General features: G+C 40.2%; 1 protein-coding gene across 1 annotated transcript in view; it reads left to right on the forward strand.

Moving 5' to 3' along the window:
• The window catches only part of PKD1L2 (polycystin 1 like 2), a 1,522,374-nt gene that overhangs the window by 45,764 nt on the left and 1,456,713 nt on the right, over nt 1-19,897 (forward strand). The gene's annotated exons all lie outside the window — the stretch shown is intronic.

Genomic DNA, 19,897 nt, shown 5'->3' on the forward strand with positions numbered 1-19,897 from the left:
CTCACAGAGCAGACTATTTACATCTATGCTGTCCTTTCAGGACATAAATTCTATTAAGTCTGGATCGACTACTATATTTTCCAGAATAAAATGTGTAGCTTTTAAAGAAGCCCTCAACCTTCCATACAATCCTGGAATCCATGCAGGTTCATAGGTTGTTACTAAGCTAACACCAGCTAGGGCCCTTGCAAGTCTAGCCATGCACTCCAAACTATTTGGTTCCCAAGTATCATATGGGAGGAGGGGCATGTTGGTGGGCAGGTAACTAATGAGTTGTGGGGGGCATGTTAGTTAGAGTAATAGTTTTCTTATTGATGGCCTCTGTCCATTAGGGGCATGGGGTCAGGAATACAGGTAAATTTATAATTTCCCATCCAGTTGTCAAAGTTTTGTTTGAATAGGGTCAGGGCTAAACTCTGTTTTACATGGATGGGGAGCCTATTCCATAATTTGGGGATGCATTGGGATGCATATATGTCTCTTCTGAATGTTCTGTTTATGTCACAAGTGGAGTTCAGATCTCTGGCTCTAGTGATTCTTGTGCAGTTTGTTTTGCACATGTGCAGCAGATCCATCAAGGCTGGATCTGAGTATGCCCTGTAAGCCAGGTAAAGATCCCCTCTTAGCAGCATCTAGGAGACTGAGTACAGAGACTGGGCCTTTAGGTGATCAGCATAAGGCAGGATACTCATGTCCTGAATTCTCCCATTGAGAAACCTCTGTGGGCATTCCAACTGTTGCAAGTCTCTGGTTAGATACATGCAAAAGGGGGCATTGTATTCAATGATAGGTCTAATACGGGATGAGTAGAGTGGTACTTTAATTTCCATGGAACTGGATGCCTGTCCTTTACCTATAAGTTGGGTGACATAGAATGATGTTCTTATTATCTTAGCTACATGTTGGTCAAAGGTCAGATTGCTGTCTACATATGTTCCCAAATCCCTTACTACTGTTTTGACTATTAGGGCCTTTTTATTGATGGAGTAATTAACTTACATTGACAGTTTACAAAAGGGCATTATAATGCATTTTTGGCATTGAGTTTTAGGCCATGGTTTTGACACCAATCATTTGTCTGTGTTAAACTTAATTGCAAGACATTCTTGTCTGAGGGAATCTATAGTAGCTCCCAATTTACAATCATCTGTGAACTTGGTGAACTGGATGCCTTTAATACTAGCCTTGAGTTCTGAGAAAGAGATGCCAAACAGAAACAGACCCAGTATGGTCTGTTGATGGAGGTGGTCTCAATGATCTCAACTTCTTGGACCCTGTGTTTGAGCGAGTCAACATTCCAATGAGTTATGTAAGGATTTACACCTAACTCAGAGAGCTTGTCAACAATGCCTAATTGGGATTTTGTATCAAATCTGTTAACCAAGTCAAGATGTGCAGTACGCAGTGTTTTACCCTAGTCCATTGCCTTGGTGACCCTGTCAAAGAAGTCTACCAGGTTAAGTAGCATGAACTTCCCTTAACAAAGCCAAATTGGGATGGGTCTAGTGTCTGTAGGTAGTCAATGTCCTTATTTATCATTTCCATGACAATTTGTTCCATTGCTTTGCATATTAGGCTTGTTAGACTGATAGGTCTGTATTTCGCTGGGTCAGATGATGGTCTGCTCTTGTGGAGGGGAATGACTGTTGTAATCCTCCATTCACTTGGAACGTAGCCTGTTTCAGGGCTGTAGTTGAAGAGTGCCTCAAGTCGTCCTAATAGGTCATCTTTTTGACTGTACAGGAGGTAACTGTGGATGTTGTCAGGACCCATGTAGGAGATGTGGTCCCTGCTGATAGCTGGGGAAGTATATTGGAGGGGATTTCAGCTGATGGAGCTGCAGAAGAGTGGGGGGGGGGTGGTGAAGCTTGAGCTTAATTTAACAGCCAGTAGATTTGCTATGCCACGCTGATCTGTGTAGGTGGTACTGTTCACCACCAATTTCGCACACTGTTGTGTGGAATCTCTAAGGTTCCAGCATAGCTGAAGAAGGCCTTCTGATTCTCCTTTAGCCTGCAAGGCTATTCTGACCTCATAGTTGGCTTTGTTGGACTTAATTAAACCTCTTTGTTTCTTGTTTAGTTGTACAAGAGAACACTTGTCTTTAAGTGAGTTACTTTACCTCATTTTGGCCATGAGTTTTCTTCTTTATTATATATCCTGTTTAGGGGAGGATTCTACCACTGGGGCTAGTTTTTCATCTTTGTTTTGGGTTTATGCAGCTATTCATATGTTTGTGTAGTAACTCCTGTGAATAATTCTGCATAGGTAGCTGTGATCTCAGGGTTGGGGGAAGCCTTGAATTTTGACAAATTGTCACTTAATAGAATGTAGTTTGCCTTTAAATAGTTTATTTTACTGGTTTTGCTGGATTTTCTGGCTTGATTTTTTTTTTTTTTAGTGAGGACATGACACAAGGGGTGGGGGTGCAATGCTCTCCCATGTTGATGAGTACCATACCCAGTATGTTTGATCCTCTGGCTGGAGCATGCACTATCTGTTCCATGGTGTTTGTGTTAATAAAGTCTTGGAAGCATTGGGCATGTGAGCTTGAGGCAGAGTATTTTTCCCAGTCTAGGCTAGTTAAAGTCACCCATGAATCAGGTGTTTGGTTAGACGATGACACCTTTAGAAGGTTTAGGTGAGAGTTGTGAGACTCTATGGACATAGATGGTGACCTGTAACTAGCAATGATATGTTGAGGGACCTTACCTATGGTGATTTGCAGATGGATGAGCTCAATAGTATCCTCCTGTTTAAACAACCTAGAGGTATTTTTATTTCTAACATAGATTGAAACATCTGCACATTTAGCCCCAGTCTGTGCTGTTGTTAGCATAAATGTGCAGAAGGCACTGCAGCCTTGCACTGCTGGACTACTTTCTACAGCTTTAAACCAAGTCTCAGTCACGGCACAGATGTATACATTCTCCAGAGTGAGGAGAGCTTGAAGAGTGTGTAGTTTTTTGTTTAGGCTCCAAGCATTGAGAAGTAACACTTTAAGGTTGCTTGTAAACTTTTTCACTGTGTTGGTAGTTTTGTGTTTTTGGCATAACCTAAGAAAGGTTCTAAGAGGGTAGAAAGGTTTTAGCCAAAATTCAAAAGACTAGGATAGACAGGTGCAATACATTCCTGGCAAAGCAACATGGTCTTTTAACAATGTTCTCCCATGCTGATAGATACTGGATCCTCCTGGAGTGACACCAAAAATAAATCCAAATATTAAAGTCCAATAATTTATGTTCATATTTTGGCATTATCCTTGGTAAAGGTAGAATGCTGCTCTATGCAAAGCTCATACCTATCTGTGACACATATTCCAGTGATCCATTATGTCTCTTGTCATGTAGTCCAGTGAGGTATGTCTCAGGTCATTTACAACCACATGGATTATGATAGAATCATATTAGTACCTGGGGTGCAGTAACTTGAATGTGTGGATGATATTGTAGATCCTAGATCCAGATAGGCAACTGACCCTTTTCTTCTCCTTGTTCAGCCTGGTAAGTGGGGCATGTGTGCACCACACAATGGAGTCCCCAGTGGCAAATGGTATGTAAAGTGTATGCTTGCCTTTTGGGCTTTGCACTTGGCAGACCATTAAGTCTAGGCTTATGTGAGATGTTTGGTGTTGCTTTTGATGTGTGCTTTAGTGACTGATGAGGAGCAGTGCTGCCATTAGGGGGTTTTGGAGGTCTTTGAGATTTGGGAAGGTTTCTTTTAAGTGCCTCAGCATAAGACAATCTGTGTGTAGCGTGAACAGTATGTCTGAGGGATATAGTGTGGGTATTCCTGACAACCTCATTTGTATGGAAGATTTTGCCTCCAAGAAAGTTGTGCAGTTACATCTCTCACATACACTGTTATTTTATTTAATGATTAACTGGTTTTCTGAGAGCATGAGACAATTGCTACATTATTTAGGATGACCAAATCTACCAATCTGGTCAGAAAGACATTTTGAAATTGCATACCCATATTGTCTGGTCCTGTAATAAGGTTGGTTATTTAGGATTAATGGCTGGGTTTTAACAAGTGTTTCCTAGAGTAGTTTCTTGTGGTTAAGGGTAGGTTGTTATATAATGCTAGGATATGGTAGTGCTACTCGATGCACAAGCTAGCTGCTCTGTTTCTGCACAATCCTGCACTTTTTAACAGGTTTCAGCTCTAATCCTAACTTTATAGGTAAATTATACTGTCTAGTTATTTGCTACTATACAAGGCACTGCTAACTGCTGTGGCCCAGTGGAAAACTCCATGCAGAGAAAAGAAGCTTGAAAACTGACTCCTATACCCTGTAGCCAATACATAATCATACTTTGAGCTTCTTTCCCCCAGTGCTTCCCAACTCAGAGGGCCCAGGTAAATACCTTCTGGCACAAGATGTTTGACTCTGGAATCTATTAAGGTAAAAGCACAACAAAAAAAGCTCTCAAGTGCAGATTAAACAACAAACAACTAAAATATGTCCCTCGCTAATTTCCCTTTCTGTAAACAGATTTGGAGGCACACAAACTTGAAAAGCCAACAAAAAGAGAAACGACTAGTTTTGCCAAAAAAAATAAATGCTTTAAAAATGCTCAAAAACAGTAGTGATCACTGTATAAAGTAAATACAAGTGCAAATAATCAAGAAAATATTCTTGGCATGGATGTCTCTGGATGCAGTTGAAACACTGGAAAATGTTGCAGAGTTCTCTGTAAGTAATTCAAGAACCTCCATTCTGGGGTAATACTCTTCTGCATTGGCCCCTCTCTTGCATCCCTTTTTCTTTTATAATGTTCCAGTTTCCTGATAGTTACATGATCTAAGATTAAAACTTACCATCTCTCCCAGATGTTGTTTTAATTCCACCTTTTTCAATTTTGGTGTACTATTTAATTTGCCACTGTAATCCTGCTCCCTATCCAGAATCTTCTAATCTTCAGATATCATCCATATTCATCTTTTATTTCATATTTCATTACAATGGCTGTGCCTTTTGCAACTAGTATCGTTATTCTGTTCTTCCTACATCCTAGAGCATGGTAACTCTCTACAACCTTTCTTTACTAATTTATCATGCTCCGACTTGATTAAACGAGTTTCCTAGAGCATTTTTATTTCGACCTGACATTGTTTAAACTAGGCTATTACATCACTGATATTTTGAGTATAACATTCATGTCATAAACCTGAAAGTTATTTCCTTCTGATCCAAGACACCTTACATTTTGTTTGCACAGTGTGGGTAGTCTCACTGCTCACTTTTTTTAACTAACCAACTTGACTGCTTGATCTTACTATAAGTCTTTCACACACCTTATTTAAACAAATGCTGCAGTTCCAGCCCCCAACTTTGAAATGTCAGAAACATATAACTATAAACTATATAAAATATGGAAAAAACATTCTGCAACAATCTTACTTATTATCTATATAAGCAAATGCTCTATTTTGGTGCCCTTTTAATCTCTGCAAAATGCTCTCCTTGATATCACTTTACCCTTACAAGCATAATTCAAATATTACTTTTATCTTAGTATGTTCCCATTGCACTTTTCATTTTCTCAATCACTTTCTCTAGTTTTCTTTGCTTTAATCTTAGCCATTTCTTATGTCTATTGTTTCTGTTATCTCTAATTCAGTCTCCTACCCTGAAATGCTATAACGCTTCTCTTTTATTACTATATTGATATCCCTGTACCCCTTACATTTTTGAATCTGCATTTTATCTTATTAGTCAATCAGACAACTTCTTGTGCCTCAGGAAGCTTCCCATTAACTTCTCAAATTAACTTTATCTTAGACAAGGAATGTCCTGTTTGACCTATCAGAGCTTTTCCTCTTCCCACTGTCCCCTCATACCCAACAACTGCACACCCTCCTTTGCCTTTATCTAAAAAAATAATATGGCAGTCATTAGCAGTGAGACGTCTTTCTGCCTTTATAGAGACCTTTGCTCAATCTTTCTAATTAATACATGACCCCTTGCAATTACGACCCATCACAATCAAATAATTGCATTTCTGATAACATTTCTAAGATCCAAATGTCATCTTCACCATCTTTAATCTCTCTTCCTCCAACCAAAGAGAGCAAAAAGCATGGCAACTGCATATGATAACCTCTATATAAAAGGAGGTAGGAAAAGACAGAACAAGAAAAAAAAATTAGCAGTTGGGCAAACATGAATCAAAACTTCTTTTAGCAATTCAGTTCATTTCTCTGTCTCATTAATATATACATTTTTCCATATTTTAATATGCCTCTTTTCTGCTACTATGATTTATTAATCCTCAGTTGTTGAAGCTTGGTCCACATTCAACAGCATGTTGCTCTTTGGAGGAAGAGTCCCGTATTCTTTGGAATAGTCACTCCATCTCTTTGTGTGTTTTTTGCACTTTCCTTTGAAATAATTGAGATGGTTTTACAGGCCATCTGATCTCAGGATATAATCCATGCTGCTCCTTCTTGTCCATATTCTCAAACTGGTGCTCAAGAGGCATTTCCTGGTGAAGTACTTGAATGTATCTTTCCAATTTAGTCAAAGCCACTTTTGAGTCCATAAACATCTTAATGCCTGTGGAAAGGGAAGCTTTCAGAGTAGCTGGATTTATTAATCTGAATTTTAATCCTGCTTTTTTCAGAGTCCGCGATGATGAATAAATGTGTTCTATTTTAATTTGGTACTAGTTGAGTAGCTGTGGTCTACAAATTCCCTTTCCCCTTTAATTTTCAGTTGTTTGCCCTTTCTTTGCAGCCAACTCAGGAGTTCATTCATTAGAAGTTCTAAACTTTAATTAGAATGGGTCTTTGTAATCCTGTTGTAAATTGAGGTGAGATGTATCCCTGTGAATTGTATCAAAATATTCTCTTTAGGTATCTCAGTCTATGCACTCAGTTGATATACCATGCTGCTCAGAGAGTCTTTCCCTTCTAGTACTGGCACAATCATAAACCTTACGTTTACTCTTCTTTCCCTATCCTCGATTTCCAGCAGTTGCTCTTTAATTTGTTCCTGTGCTGCTTCTAACTCTGCCGTATGTACAGTATGTTAATTTCCTAACGCCTGCTGGACTACAGTGTCATCAGAGTGAGTAAAAGGTGCAGTTTCCACAGATTCTATACTCCTATCATTCCTTTTACTATATTCTGTTTCTTCCCCATTTATTTTTGTAATCTCCTCCTGCAGGTTCAACATTTCCCCCTTTGCTGTCTGGGTTGTATTTGCTCACTGAGTTCAGCTTCAGCCATGGTTAAGGCCACTTCTGGTAAATGGAAGATGTCTTTTTCTTTCATTTTATGACTTCCAGCCACTTCTTTAATCTTCCCTTTTTTTCTCTTCTATCATATTTACTGACTTCCAGCACCTTTTTTTTCTTAGATTATTTTCTTGAAAAATGTCAGTTTTATTGGACAATGTTGATATCCCAGAATGGAAAGCACCAACCCACAGCTGCTCAGCTCAGTGTCATACTGGAACTCCAAAAGTGAGACAGTACTTGTCAAAATAATTGAGCTGTGTCACGTCACAAGGATAGATAACTTTCTGTCTTTAATTTATTCAAGGACTTGCAAATAGATAACAATATCCTGATGCTGACAAGACTTGTTAATCTGATATTCAGCTATGCAACTGCAGCTCTAGTTGTTAATTATTAAGCAAACAGAGCAAGAATTGCAGGAAGTACTTCTAACAACCAACTTATCTTCAGTGGACTATTCCAAAGATCTTTTTTTATTTTATTACTTTTTTTTAAATATTGGTGGTGCTGCGGTAGCATTGTCGCCTCACAGTAAGACGCTGTCCGGTTCGATTCTCAGCTAGAGCATCCTCTGTGTGGAGATATGCATGAATGGGCGTACCTTCGTTGAAGGTTGTGCGTCAGGCCTGGCAAGCCAGTACGTAAAAATCAACTGCCAATCATTAGCGGACCAGAGTTCCGATGTGGCGACCCCTAACCGGGAAAAGCCAAAAGACAATTATTTTTTTTAAATATTATTCTTTCTCCCTTATTTACCAATCCTATAGCACCAGTCATTCCTCTTGTGCCCCAGCATCCAAGGACATGAGAACAGGAAGTTGAGAGCCATGTGGTATGGTTGTCATCTAATAGGTATTTTTTTTTTAATGTAGCTGACATCTTTTTTTCATGTTGAGAAAAGTACTATGTAATGCTTGCTGTCTGAGACCAGTGTGACTACACTGCACTGCACACCCTCATTTCTCAGATCAGTAGGTTTATGTTCTTCATAATGGCTTGTGGCAGCAGGTGAATAGAAGCAAGCTCTTTACAGTGTTCTGGTAATTCATTTCTGTTCTCTGCTGATGAATCCAGAAATAAAATAGCAATAACAGAATAATGAAGCTTAATTATGTTGTTAATGAACTAAGTCAGTGAAGTGGTCTTTTTCTGGCCCTTTTCAATTATGATCCAGACCACAACAACAAGACTAAATTATATATGAACATGGATGCTTACATGTATGTGTGTGTGTGTGTGTGTGTGTGTGTGTGTGTGTGTGTGTGTGTGTGTGTGTGTGTGTGTGTGTGTGTGTGTGTGTGTGTGTGTGTGTGTGTGTGTGTGTGTGTGTGTACAGTATATCTGTATCTATCTATCTATCTATATAGACAGATAGATATCCAAGTTATAGCCAGCTATAGACTCCCCCTGCATGACTCAGGACACCCACTCCTACCTGGACCTACTTGACTCCATCAAGGTACCCCCCCTAACAACCTAATCCTTGGTAACTTCAACTACCCCACCATAGACTGGGTGAACTATCCCTGCTCTAATGCACTCACCCAACGATTCCTTGACTTCGTCAGTTCTAGCACACTAGACCAGCTTGTCTCATCCCCCAAAAGGGGAGATTCTAGACTTGGCTCTCACTAACATGGGCGACCACTGCACCACCCCCATAGTAAGTTCTTCTCTGGTGAGATCATACCATCGGTCTCTCTCATTTGACGTGTCTATCCTGTCCAATGCCCCCCAACTGTAACCAGGCTAAAAAATTTCTCAAAAGCTGACTACAACCTTCTAAGGGAGGGTATCAGTAGCTTTACACCACTGCCCTCCTCAGAGGATGCAGACAAATATGCTGAATAGTATGCCAGTACAGTATACAAGCACCTATACAACTGCATGGACTCAGCCATACCGAACAGAGCTAAAACCTTTTCCTCCAGGAAACACAAACCTATCTGGTGGACATTCTCTATCAACAGGCTTTACAACAAAAGGAAGAAACTGTTGTCCAAGGGTAAAAAGGCACAGATTCTCAATTGGAAAACTCCCTACTTAGCCTCAAAAAGCAAATTAAATCACTAGTGAAAACCTCCAAAGCCAATGATGAATCAAAACTATCCTCTGAAACAAAGGCTAACAACAAAGCTTTTTTCAGTTACATCAGAAACCTCCATGGCAAAGCACAGGTTTGTTCTGAATTAGTTTTTAATGGTACCACTTACATTGATCCTGCTAGCAGATAGGTTCAGTGCAAACTTCACCACCCTGCCCCCTCCCAAAGGCCCATTCGACATCACCAATACTTTCCCTGCACCTCACATCTCAGTAGATCAAGTGTTAAAGGCCCTATCCAAGGCTAAGAACACAGCTTTCATGGGACCTGATAGTATCCCAGGCTGTATTCTGCAACATCTACAGCAAGAACTAGCCTCACCATTGAGCACCCTATTCAACCATAGCCTGAGTACAGGCTTCATTCCAGCAGAGTGGAGAATTGCCATTATCTTCCCTTTGTACAAAGGTGGTGCCACTACTGACCCTGGAAATGATTGATCCATTATCTTGGCAAGTCTGATCTGTAAGGCCATGGAGCATATTATTATGGACCTCATAAACAAGGACATAGGCAATCTCCAAGCACTTGACCCCACCCAGTTCAGAATTGTCAAGGGCAGATCTTGCCTGTTGAACCTGGTTGACTTTTTGAGACTGTCACCAAGGCACTGGATGAGGCTGGCAAAGTCAGTACATATAGGTTACCTTTACTTGGCTAAAGCCTTTGACACAATCCCCCACTCGGGTATTATTGCAAAGCTGACACAACTTGGCATAAATCTGTTCTCATCAGGTGGGTGGCCAACTGGCTCACTGATAGAAGCCCCAAGGTCAGAATAGGTGCCACCACCTCTCAGAGCAGACCTGTCACTAGTGGTGTTCCCCAGAGATCTGTCCTGGGACTTCTGTTGTTTGGCATCTACTTCTCAGAGGTCCAGGCAAAGACAAAAGGCCTGTGGCTGACCAAGGTTGTGAACAACTGTAAGTTGGGGACTGTCATTGACTCCGCAAATGATGTTAACATACTACAAGAGGGTCTCACAGCAACAAATGACTGGTGCCAAAGTCATGGCCTTAAGTTAAATGCAAAAAATGTATTATCATACCATTAGGCAAAAACATGGCCCCTACTGATTACCACATCAACGGCAACCCCCTAAGCACACAAGAGACCTGGGTACACAGGTTGACAATAATCTCACATTTGACCATCATGTAGCAGCAGTGGTCAGAAAAGCCTTTTACTTGGTTCATCTCATAAGTAAAGGGATTGCATACAGAAAAAAGGAGGTTATTACCTCTTGGTACTCCTCTCTCATAGGCCAATAAGTGAGTATCTCTCCAAACAGCTACACCAACTGGAAAGGCCACAGAAATACCTCACAAAGAGAATCCATGGCCTCCAATACCTAACCTATGTAGACAAGCTCAAATCACTATCACTCTACTCGGTATTATACAGATTGCTCAGAGTTGATCTGTGTTTCACCTACAAGGCAATTTCAGACTCTGCTCTACTAGAGATGCTACATATCCATAAGTCTAATTCCTTACACATTACCCAATTGAAAGGCTTAAATCTAATATGTGATATTAACAAAACCTGCTGGAGAGACAGGTTTGCCTCCCAGAGGCCTCCCTGTCTCTGGAATAGACTCCCCATACATGTCAAAGAAAGTACGTCGCTGACCCTCTCCAAGCGCAACCTTGATGAGTGGATGAGAAACCACAAATTTGTCTCAGGGGTTCCACCTGTGTCCCTCATTGACAGGGGCAACAGGTGCTGATTGAGGTATCTTTTTTGAGGATAAACTCTGGCTAGGCTTATAAGGGCCCCAGGGTCATTAGCCTAGTAATCTCCTATGATCCTATATATAAAATCAACACTGAATTTTGGAGACTCCAGGTTTGGTGAGCATCTGTTTAGTTAACAAAATTTGTTCAAATGTTTGGGGAAGAAGTACTTACTGTCATTTTTTTAAAGCCAAGCACTCTCTTGGCAAAAGCTGCATAGTTTAAAGTATAGGCAGGGTCATATGAAATGGTAAAAACTGTGCCTTTCCTCATAAAAAGTCAAAGACCACCAAGTATAATACTCAGGGAGGAAAGTATAGGGCTCCCTAGCATTAACTACCCAAGGATAATCGATGGAGTATTATACTAACAAGGTATTCTTAGAAAATAAGCAGCAGCAGGAATTTCTGTAATGGTGAGAACTGAGCCCTCCACTCTACAAAAGGTTGAAGACCCAGTGTAGAACTTGGGAAAAAGATAAGATCCCAAAAATTGCCTGCCTAAGACTACTAAATGGACTGTCATTTTCTGACAATAACCAGCTAGCTTAAGTACAGGTAGGATCATTTCTGGCAGTGCAGACTGTGGCCCAAACTCACAAAAGGTTAAAGATCTACTTTATAACTTGGGAAAAGGATAAAAACCCAACATTGCCTGCCTAAGACTACTGGATGAGCTATTATTTTCTCATAATAACCTGCTAGCTTAAGTAAGAACACAATTAAGAGTATGCATTTTAGCCCTAATTAGCCATTGCTCTGCATATTTTTACTGTTTGTTTTCTCCTGTTACTATGCTTTGCTATCTGAGTTCTGGTAGTGTCCAAGTACGCATATCCCACAACCACTCATTGCCCACTTCCCTTAAGAATAATCTTTATTATAAAAATTACATAAGCAAATTTTTGTAGTAAAGAGGGCACTGAAAACCTGCATAGGTTCATAGGTAGGTACTAGGCTATTGGCCCTAGGGCCTATACAGGCCTAGCCAAAAAGGTACCCTGTCTTTCACCACCCAAGAAAATTATTTTCCTGTGTCCCTGTCAAGCAGAGCCACAGAAGTGATCCCCGGGGTGAATTTCCTATTACCCATCCAATCATCAAGATTTTTCTTGAAGAGTGCTAATGAGGAGCTCTGTTTGACATAGATAGGTAGTCTGTTCCAGAGTATGGGAAGTCTCTGGGACAGGAATCTATCCCTCCAGCATGTTCTGTTTATTGTGGTGACAAGGTTTAGGTCCCTAGAGCATGTAGCTTGGAGGGATTGGGATTTCTTTAAGTGGAGCATGTCCAGCAGCTCTGGGTTTGACATAGCTTTGTATGTTAGGCAGAGATCGCCTCTGAGTAGGTGATATGTGACGGAGTAAAGCTGGAGTTTTTTCAGACGGTCTGCATAGGGCATCTGTTTGAGGCCAGTAATCCTCTTTGTGAGGTATTTCTGTGGCCTTTCCAGTTGTTGTAGGTTAAAGATCTTGTGAGGTACATACCAAAAGGAGCGTTGTACTCTATAATGGGGCTAATGAGTGATGAGTAGAGGGGAACAATGATCACTTTTTTTTCTGGATGAAAAACCTTTTGTGATGAGATGTGCCACATAGAAGGATTTCCTGACCACTGTGGTGATGTGATTATCAAAGGAGAGACTACTGTCCACCTGTGTCCCAAGATATCTTATCACACTTTCAGTGTTAAGTAGACTACCGCCTATGTGGTAGTTCATGGGTACAGAGTTTTTACCAAAGGGGATGACAATGCACTTTTTGGCATTGAGCTTGAGGCCATGGCTTTGACACCAGGCATCTGTCTCAGTGAGGCCCTTTTGTAGGATGTCCACATCATTAGGAGTTTCGATTATGGCTCACAGACTTAGTTAGCCAAAGACCTTCTGCATTAGCCTGTACTTCAGAGAAGTAGATACCAAATAGGAGAGGACCCAGGACTGAGCCCTGTGGTACTCCACTTATCACTGTTCTGAAATCTGATTTGGAGTCTGCTACTTTCACAGTGTGGGTTCTGTCAGTAAGTCAATTGGCAACCCATCTTGTGACATAGGGATTTATACCTAGTTTAGTGAGTTTATCTATAATTCCAGAGTGGGGGATGGTGCCGAACACCTTGGCGAGATCTAGATAGGCTGTGTGAACCACCTTACCCTCATCTATGGCTTTGGTGACTGCTTCAAAGAAGTCTATCAGGTTTAGGAGACTTGATCTGCCTTTTACAAACCTGAACTGTGTGGGTCCAGAGTTTGGAGATCTCCAATGTCTTTGTTTATGAGTTCCATGATGATACATTCCATGGCCTTGCAGACCAGGCTTGACAGGCTAATGAGGAGGTCGTTCCCGGCGTCTGTCATGGCTCCCCCTTTGTGGAGTGGGATAACCATCACGGTGCGCCATTCAATTGGCACAAAGCCTGAGGTGAGGCTATGACTGAACATGGTACTTAGGTGGGGTGCCAGTTCATTCTGTAGTTCATGTAGAAGGCAGCCTGGGATGTTGTCAGGTCCCATGGATGCTGTGTTCTTGGCTTTGGAGAGTGAGGTTTTTGCCTGTGCAGCTGTGATTACAGGAACTTTGCATTCTTCCGGTATAGAGATGGGCCCTTTAGGGGGTGAGAAGGGGGGTAAAGTTATCACTGAACCTATCTGCCAAGGATGTTGGCAATATCAGTGGGTTCTGTATATTTAGTGCCATTGTGCTGTAACTCAGAGCAGATCTGAGTGTTTCCATTGAGATTCTTGACATAGCTGTAGAATGCATTGTGGTTGTCTTTAGAATCAGTGGCAATTTTGTTTTCATAACTAGCTTTGGAGGATTTTATGAGGGATCTCAGCTTCTTTCTGAGGCTGATCAGGGAGTTCCTCCAATCAGGGGATTTTATTTTTTTTTGCAACAGTTTCTTTCTTCTGTTGTAGAGTTTGTTTATGGCAGAAGACCACTAGATTGGCTTCCTTTTTTTGGAGGATAGCATCTTGGTTCTGTTGGGGATAGCACAATCCATGCACTTGTGTAAGTGCTTACAAAGTGCATTTATGCAGGATTCAGCAGTCGTACCTCTATTGTCCATCTGCATGGGTGTTGTAAAGTTTGCCACTTCTGTCTTCAGAAGCGTGAAGTTGACTTTGGAGAAATCTTTTATGGTTGTTTTCTTAATGGGGCTGGGAGCGGGATGTGGATGTCTAGGGTGATTAGCTTGTGGTCGGATCTGACCAACGAGGAACTGACCTCTGGTGTGGAACACCAATGCAATTATGCAGTTATGCAATTAAGGCAGACATACCTGAATCCCTCAGTGTAGAGAGTCTTTGCTGATTGTTTTTGGTAAGTGAATGCTGCTGTGTCACTCAGTAGTCCCAGTTATGCTCAGCATTGCTTCACTTTTTATCCCAATCTCATATTCATCCAACTCAAATTATTACCTTTGAAGTTGCAGTAAGATTTCCCCATCTCCAGCCTACCATTAGTAACTCACTATCCAATCACTCCAACTTTCATCACAAACCCCACCCATTCCAGAAAAATATTTCTTCCCCCACTAGCCATCCTGCCACCACTCCAGCCAACATATATCACCACTCAACCCACCAACCCCTTCCCAAAGGCAAATCATGTTATGGTCAACAAATATTAACCAACATTATCTTAAACAAAGTGACTACCTTTCCAGTGAAGACTTGTTATTAGAGTTCACAATGCTATCATATCTAAAACACAGCACAGCAACCACCCCTCCCCCACAATATTCTCATTAACCCCGAAAAATAAAAATACTCTTAGAACAAATCCCAACAGATGCTTTCACTCGGGCATGTAATCTGCACCCCTGGTTTATTGCACTGTGTGAAGACTATCTTACCTTCTTTTTTCCTATATCTTTAGCCTGCCCATTTGCTAAAACATCATTATCTCAATATGGAAATTTAGTGCAGTCAAACCGCTATCACTTGCTTAATCCACACACAGCCTCTGACTTTAAACTGATATCTGTAATATCCCTTTTAGGAAAAAATGCTAGAAAGGCTATTTTTACCTACTCACCTGCTACATAAAACAATACAATCTTCTGTTCTTTCAAACAGCATGGATTGTGGATCTGTAGAAGTACAGGGAAAGCCACAAGGGTAAACATGGAACAAGGCAGTAAGTTTTGGAGGCAGGAGCAAGACTTACGAACTGGATAGCTACATGGCTTAAAGAGAGGCAGAGAGTGTTGTGGTGAAAAAGAAAAATGTCAGAAATTAGGAAAGTGACTCAAAAAGTACTACAGTGGTCTCTGATGGGTTTAGTAACTCTGCCTTGTGCTCATAGCTCATAGGCCAACTAGGCAGTCCACTAGGGTGCCGCTCTAGCAAGGTTGCTTTTCCAGTAATCTGGATGGTATAGGTAGATCAGGATGGGGGCACAGGGTGGTGTTGAGGGACACTGTGGAGATCATTACCTAGGGCACTAAGTTGACCAAAGGCCGGTCCTGTTTGTGCTTGTTTCAGATGTGTCTCAGGAAACATAACAGAACCAAATCAATCACATATGTTGGTGACAGAAAGATAGGCACAGCACTTGAGGATTGAAACAAATCTACAAAAGGATTTGCAAAGGTTGAACAAATGAGCAGAAATGTGGCAGCTGATGCTGAATGCAGAAAATGTAAGACACTGCACTTGGGGCACAATGACTCTGGTGTAATAGGAAGTGGTACTGCTGGCAAAACAGCAGGAGAAGGCTCTGGGTGTGTTGCTCACAGCAGGACTGGACCATTAGGAGCAGAGGGAGAGGACAGTAACAGCAGTAAACAGAATGCTGAAATGTATTCTCAGGGTAATAGATTCCAAAAACAAAGTAGCAATGCTTTCACTCTAAATGATCCTGATCATACTTCACCTTGAATACTGTGTGGTGTTCTAATGGACATTGAAGTAAATGGATATCAGGCAGCTGGAAAGAATGTAGAGAAAAAGTCGCAAAAAAATTTATAGGATGAGAGAAGACGGGATAGGATCAAACGACTTCTAGCCTGAGAGCATAAAAGACAATGAGACGTAATACTGGTGTAGTGATTGATATAATGGCAATGTGAAGGGGTCATCCTGAGCAGGAAAGATAGAGAGAAGGGGGAATAGTACAGCAGAGTCTGAGAAGGGGGAGGCAGCAGATTGTAGGGATTAACTCCCTGGATCTCTGAAAGTTCTTTTTTGTGGGAAGGTTCATTCATCCATGGAATAGACTACCGGAATGGATGGTGAATGAGGAATTCACAAATATTTAAGAGGTAATTGGACACTGAAGAATGGTATCACCCAAAAGCTTTGTGGTTTAATATTTTTTGTAGTATCTCAAAGTCTGGTATTTTTCTTACAAGAGGAACTAATGTAAAGAAAAAGGCAATGATTGAGGAGCGGTAGAACATTAAGTGCACTTTAATGACCCAGATAAGTAACCTTATTATGTCTTACTGCCACAAATGAAATACAGTCTTATTTTTACCAAGCTTTTTGCCAGTCTATTTTAACATTTATTAAGCCTAACCACCTTAGAGTTTGTAAAGGTTTTCTCAAATATAATCGCACACAAACCTGTATGTCTTATTTTAATATACTGATTTTTATTCTCTTTGTGCATTTACATGTCTGACTGCCTTGTTAGTATTTTGTTTGGATTTAAGTGTCTCACTTCCCTGTCTTCCTGTTTTTATGCTCTAATTGATGATTATCAAGAAACATCAAAAATATATAAACAACAGTCTTTTGAAAATAACATTGTTTTTGTTTAGGTTTGATTTCCATATTTGTGTAACATAAAGTAACATTCACATCTGTGATAATGAATGATTTCTAGAGGTTGTTTTAGTTTTCATGTCATTTAAATCACTTTTTACCTTTTCTGATAATAGTTACCATGACAGTATATTAAGCAGGAAAGATCAAATTTTTCATTGTTTAACCACAATTCCTAGCTCATTCAAGGGACTCAACAAGCATTTACTGGTTATTTAAGAGAGAAAATCTCTCCAGTTTATCCTTGGAGACTTATCCCAGTCGGCTATGCATTCATCTACTGCATCTGGAGCAGACCATGGAGATGGCATCTTTATAAGCTACTTTTGAACAACTTCAACTGACTCCTTCTCATTTGAAAAAATGGTTCATGTGGTCACCTAGGTCATTATTGTGCCATGGAAAGTAATATCTGTGGTTATGCAGGGATGCTGTATTTCTACCCTTCCATTCATGACAACATTGTTTGTGTACTTACCCACAGCTCATGACAATAAGTAAGAATGAGGACTGGTAAACCAAGAGCTTTGCCTGAGAAATTGACTACTGCTTTACCACCTACTTGGTCAGCTCCCGTGATCTGTTGCCGCCCCATTTTGTATGTCAGTCCAAAGCTGTGCCCCTTGATGTCGCTTATGAAGAATATTCTAACCTACTTAAACTCTCACTAAGGGTAATTATCTCCATCCCCCAAACAGATGAATTTACTGCTTTTCATAAAGTACAGGGGCATCACTATGTTGCAATAAGTAACATTGTTCCTTCTCAGCAAGTGATTTCATAGTTAGGGTCTTAGCTGGAATGCCTTCTGAGTGGAGTCTGCGTATCTTCTTATGTCTGATTTCTTTCCTGCATACTGTGATTTCTTCTCTCATTCTGAAGGTGTGATAATTGGATTTGCGTATCTAAATTTTCTGTAGGTATCTGCATAGTGCATGTGTGAGATATGGAAGAAAGGACTGGCAATACACTTTTGTTCACCGTTTTGCTAGTAAACTTTGTGGAGGCAGTTGGATGTGATTCAGCATCATTGGATAAGTAAAACACAATGGCCTCAGATTTGGAAGAGCTGATTCGACTTCACATTCCACAAGGAATTTCTCAAAGGACCTAGATAATGCCAAAAAGATACCATCTGCAAATAACAAAGCTACCTCTCTTCCTGCCCCACATTAGACCTCCTAACAACCTTGAATGCCTCTGATACTGTAACTATGAAAATCGCACACAGGAGGGATGACAGGATGCCTGATACTGAAGTTCAACTTCCACAATAAATGAAATTATCTTAATGCTGGCAAAGTGGCTGCAACTTCATTGTGTTAATGCAGTAACAAGACTTGCTACAGTCCTAGTACCCCATAGTTTGCAAGGACTATTTTTAGCATGTACTGAGGCATATAGTCATAAACTTTACTTAAAAACAGCTTTAGGCTAACAGTAGAAGTTAATCCAGGGCGGAGAACTCCTGCAGTCTCTTAAAAATCCATTCATTCCTTTTTAATATCTAAAACATTGTTATATCACCACCCCTACTATGAGGTTTTAATTTAATCTAGGTATCTAAACTAAAGCAATGTGTATTCCCCTATGTTTTTCATATGTTTTAAAATGTTTAAATTTTTTTCAGCCTTCTTAACCTCTGCTCACCTATTATGTTATGCTGTCTTAGGTTACGCGGTGTTGGTCTTGCCCACATAGAAACTGAACAGGCATTAACAGGTATAGTACACACACACTACAATCTGCAAAAATGCTACTGATTTAAAGTAAAACTCTTTTAAAGTAACAGGATGAATAAATGCATGATTAGGGGTAGCAGCAATGTCTATACAACAAGAACAGCTCATACATGCATATAGTCATAAACTTTATCTATACAAATAAGTGCAAGTATATCAGCAAACTTTCACCACCACGCACAAAGCTGTCATAAGCTAAATAGCTGGTGCAATACCATAAACCCAGAACAGAGTCTGCATTTTTTTTACCTGAATCTGATATTTCAGTTTTGGCTAGGTCTCCAGAAATTTGGTAAATGATTTTCACTGAAGTCTGAAACACATTATCCCTCTAAAGCTAAAATACATTATACTGTTCCCTTTCTTAAAAGAGTGAATCTGCCACCCTAATTTGCCTTTCCATAGGTATTGTACCCACTTTTTGTGAAGATTTGCATTAGTGAAGATGTGCATTACCCTCACTATCCTAGCCCTGACCACTGCCTCCCACTGTCATCTACACATTTAGTCTGACCACTGGCCACCTGCTACCACTGCAATGATTTCAAATGTAGTGGTGAGCCAAAACCTACTAGAAATGTCAGGCACTGGCTCCTGATGTGAGGGCATGCTTCCCATGTTAAGAAGTTCTCTTACTTGTTATTTTTACTTCTCAAGGGTTTCTCCAGTAGAGTTTAACATTTCCATGACCTTGCTTATCAAAGCATCACCCCCCCCCAAGAAACTAAACTGTTTCCAGAAGTAATTTGATGTCATCTTGCACTATTTTTTTCCACTGCCTCTTAAAATTCCTTGTAATAGACAAATGTCTATGTCGGTTTGGTTTTAGTAACATTAGGTGGTTGATTTAAAATATTATTTTAAATATTATTAAAAAGATGAACTGGAACTCATTCATTAATATACTTTGTTAATCTAAAATTTTGTTAATGTTTGTGACGACTGGGGAGAGATGGGCGAAGGCTGCCAGCCTAGTCAAATAGAATTTGATATACAATTCTATCAACTGTATAAATAAATGTAAAATACAGGCGTGTGTTTTTAAATGTAGGAAAACACTGTGAAATGTGGAACTGCAAAATATGTGACAACATTGTACTCTACTGGCCCAGTAAAGCATGTTGTATCCTTTCATGTTAGAATTTTGCCAGAGGGCGGCTAAATGAAGATTTCATGCCCATTGTTTTAGGCTAAAGTTTATGACTAGAATTTAGATATGGAAGGTGCTTTATTGCTTTAGTTTCTGTTAGTATATACATGTGAAATGTCTTCTATTTTTGTAAGTTTCTGTGCAGG

The sequence above is a fragment of the Protopterus annectens genome, chromosome 8.part1 (genome assembly GCF_019279795.1).
Source record: "Protopterus annectens isolate FY-2018-M chromosome 8.part1, PAN1.0, whole genome shotgun sequence".
Taxonomy (NCBI): Eukaryota; Metazoa; Chordata; order Ceratodontiformes; family Protopteridae; genus Protopterus; species Protopterus annectens.